The following is a 4,223-nucleotide window of genomic DNA, read 5'->3' on the forward strand; positions in this document are numbered from 1 at the left end:
TGAACTAAACTGCGAGAAGATAAGTCATTATGTTTCATGGCTTGAGGATCTTCATACTGTCAAGACAAATTTTCTTCCTGCACTTAGAAATGTTAGTACTCAAAACGTGCGACCAATAGTGATGGTATTGAACTACGGTCACATCTATTTAGGAATGATGGTAAGATATTTACTATTTGTCCTCAGTGCATATTTTGCATACATAATTTTTTTGCTAAACTTTCATTGCTAAGTATATTAATTAAGTACTATACAATGTTCTTCAACAGGGACTCCCGATGACAGTTGTGCCTCAGGGGATCGAGACTAAAGGTCAGATGTCAATTGTTAGCTTACGGCCAAGATATCCTGCATTGCACATGAATGCATTCAGGATTTCTAGAAGCGATGAATGCTTAATAGTGAAAGATTGAAGGAAAATTGTTAATGATCGCAGAGAAGTACTAGGGGGCAGCAATGAGAAGCGCAGCCCATGATTAGGAGACAGGTTCATCGGCATGCTCCAGTATGATCAATCAGGAGAGCTATACATGTTTTATGCTATTTTACCAGAGAGAGTAGCTAGCAGGAGTGATTTAGCTAGTTCTTCATGCTGCTCCTAATTAGTACTTGTCCTTTCATGTCCGTGTTCTTCGTTCTGAACTTAAGTGATTTGCTTTTGTGGTGTTATATATGAACGCTTATAATATCATGACAATCATGTTGAACTCGATCGATAATATTTTTGCTTCTGATACAAGTGAATGTTTCTTCTTTCAGCTAGTAGTGCTGGTGGTGATTAGATAGCTAGTTAATTATTATATCAATTAGTGAAAGAAACCGTAGATTAGTTTCAGCTGGATGGATCCTACCTAAGTGATCAAGTATATGCCATATCCGTATATATTATAGTTGATCAAGTATAATATGGATATGGCATATACTCTAGCTAGCTAGCTAGTAGAGATATCCAATAATGCATCCAGTCGAAACTAATCCGCGGTACTTTCACCTAATGATTTAACAACTCATTATAATGTAAAACAATCACTAAATTAAATTGAAAACACAAAATTAAAGAAAAACTAAAAAAACACCCAAACATTTAGTACCGGTTGATGTTACCAACCGGTACTAATGCCCTCCACGCAAACGGGCCTGGCTCGTGCCACGTGGTGGCACTTTAGCGCCGGTTCGTGACGAACCGGTACTAAAGGGAGGGGACCTTTAGTCCCCACTCTTTAGTGCCGGTTGGCGAACCGGCACTAAAGCCCGTTACGAACCGGCACTAAAGGCCGGTTCTGCACTAGTGGCCCTAGGGCAACAGTCAGTAACATCTCTCATCTATCAAATATGTCGAACACTCTGTCTGGTGGTGGTATATATGGTGGACACTCTCGCACGGGAATTTTGACTTTCGGTGATTGTCAAGCTGGGCGAGTCCATCGTGTCTGACAAATGTATATCACAGGACGAACTCACCCAGATTGACCGCCATCTTCAAATTAAAAGTCGATTTGTTTTCCTCCAAGAAAAACTCTCATCGACTGTTGGTGATGATCGATCTTCTTCTGCTCCTCCTACTTTACAAAGATCATACCGGAGGAGCAGAGGAAGCGCAACCCCCTATGACAGTAGTCGATACCATTCCTCTGAAAACATCTCTCATCTTTAAAATATGGTCGACACTCGCTCAAGATAAAAACTATTGCATAAAAACTACTACATAAAGACTACTACAAAAACTAACACATAAAAACACTACATAACAACTACTACAAAAACTAATACATAAAAACTACTACAAAAAGTACTAGATAGAAACTACTACATAACTCCATACATACATCCATGCATAGCATCCATCCATACAAAATCATCAAAATTTATCTAATCTATTCGTCCATCCACATCTATGCATCTATTTATCCATACATACATCCACCCAGAACATCCATCCATCTATGCATCGATTCATCCATCCATATTGTAGTGGGGAGGGGAAAGCTCACGAAATGGGGAGTGGGGGCGGCGCCGGTGGGGTGGGCGGGCCCGCGGGGTGGTTCGCCGGCCGATGGGGGGGTGCCCGTGGGGTGGGGCGGCGCCGGCTGGTGGCGGGGGGATGCCCACGGGTTGAGGTGGCGGCAGCGGAGAGCCAGCCGGCGGGAGGCAGCGGGGTGTAGAGGAGGAGAGGCACAAATGAGAAATGAAAAGGAGCGCGGGGATTTCACTTAAGTGTCCCCTGGACCTTTCCCGAGAGACTGACGATGGGGCACCCGGAAAAGATTGTAACACCTAGATCTATGGTTTAACTTTTATCGAGAGAACTCTCTGAAAGGGTCGTCAACTAGATCTAGGTTTTCATTTTTACCGAGATCCAAAATTGGAAAAGACATGTGTACCGAGTGCTACTCTCGGCAAAATAAGTAGCTAGCATCATTTGTGCCTCTTTCATCTAACCCTGCATCACATAGGAGTTTCCATGCCGCTTCCGAGCTTGATATCATATGCCGCCTTGCAGATCTGCAATTTCCAACGACGAACCCCTAGCAGAGCAATAAATTTCTCCAATATTGCACGCTGGTCCAAAAATGTAGGGGCCTATCACGTATCATGTGATGGCCTCCTTTGAGAGCATGAGAAGTTTCGAGGCCAACAAAGCAACAGGACCCACACTTCCTCCATAAACTGGACACGTTCCCTCTCGATACCCAGATACTAGCTCGGAGATGGTGCGGCTTACAAGCGGCCTCAGGGGAGGCTTATTAAAAACATGTACAAACTTTTACCACACCCTACAGGGGCCATGTAATGACACAGTGCCAGCTCTCGAGGAATTTCATCATCATACGATTTTTCGAGGATTTAAACAGTTGCATTAAGCATGCCACCAAGGTACTTTCACCCCTGGTGGCAGGGCCTGCCCCTCCCTCATCTGCACAAGGTCTGCGCATGTTGCAAGGACATCACATAGCCATTCCGCTTCCGGGCGTGATTCCGTGTGCTGCTTTGCAGATCTGCAATTCCCGACGCTGAAACCCTAGCAGAGTAATAGATGTCTCAAATGTTGCATGCGGGTGCGAAAAATGCGGGGGCTGGCATGTGTTATGCGATGGCCTCCTTTGAGAGCACAAGAATTTTTGAGGCCAACGGTGCCACAAGACCCGCACTTCCTTCACAAATCGGACGTGTTCCTTCTCAATACCCAGAGACTACCTCGGAAATGGTGTGGTTTACAAGCGGACCCAGGGGAGGCTTATCCGAAACGCGCCCAAACTTTTAGCACACCCTACAGGGGCCATGTGCTGACACCGTGCCAGCTCTCGAGGAATTCCGGCATCGTACGATTTTCCAAGGATTTAAACGGTAACAAGGGCCATGTGATGACATGGACGAAAAACTCAAAAATAATAATACTTGAATCAATGGTACCGTGAATCTTCTCTGCCCGGAACAGGTGAAGATTTAAATCAATGGTACCGTGAATCTTCTCTGCCCGGAACAGGTGAAGATTTAAATCAATGGTACATCTTCTTAACATGAGTGTAATGAAGATCAAAGCTTATTGTGTCTAGACTATCCAACTATTTAAACTGGTCATGTTGCTTATCTCTAGGCAAGGTGGGACTAAAGTTTTTGCTGAGAGCTGGAGCTTTGCCGAGAGCTGCTCTTGGCCAAGCATTGCTACCGTCACCACGCCGTTATTCGCCCCGGATGAGCCACATGGCAACACGTTGCCGTGTGACAGTTGTTTGGCTGCCGGTAAATAGTGCCTTTGCCGAGTCACATGTTGCGGAGTATGACTCTCGGAAATATCATGTGTTTGCCGAGATGCCCCTGTTGCCGAGAGGTACTCTCGGCGTCTATTAGTTTGCCGAGCGCATGTGTTTTAGCTCTCAGCGAAGAGCCTGCCACCCGGCGTATAAGGAAATTCCAGAAGTGTAGACGGTGTGTTAAGAGTCACCACCAATGGGAAGGGAAGACGAGGGGCCCTATTGGATCCTGCAGGTCGATGTTCTCATCACCGAGTATTGTCGGTTCCACCGGTAACTTCCACGGTGAGGACAAGGGTGTGAAGAAGAGGAATCAATATTTATGTTTGTTCCCGGGCCGCTGATCTTATCTGAGTACTATGGTTTGTGCTCGACGAGTCATTATTTTGTTGAAAAGAATTTAGTGTGTAAAAGTTGTGCGTCTGGATTCTAATTTGTAATAATCCTTACATCTTAGTGTTGAAACTGACA

At 45.0% G+C, this 4,223-nt stretch overlaps 1 protein-coding gene across 1 annotated transcript in view; it reads right to left on the reverse strand.

Annotated features, from left to right (window-relative positions):
- Positions 1 to 4,223, reverse strand: part of LOC123172551 (chaperone protein ClpB1-like) — an 8,769-nt gene that overhangs the window by 1,426 nt on the left and 3,120 nt on the right. The gene's annotated exons all lie outside the window — the stretch shown is intronic.

Source organism: Triticum aestivum, unplaced genomic scaffold, assembly GCF_018294505.1.
Source record: "Triticum aestivum cultivar Chinese Spring unplaced genomic scaffold, IWGSC CS RefSeq v2.1 scaffold56191, whole genome shotgun sequence".
NCBI classification, from domain to species: Eukaryota; Viridiplantae; Streptophyta; class Magnoliopsida; order Poales; family Poaceae; genus Triticum; species Triticum aestivum.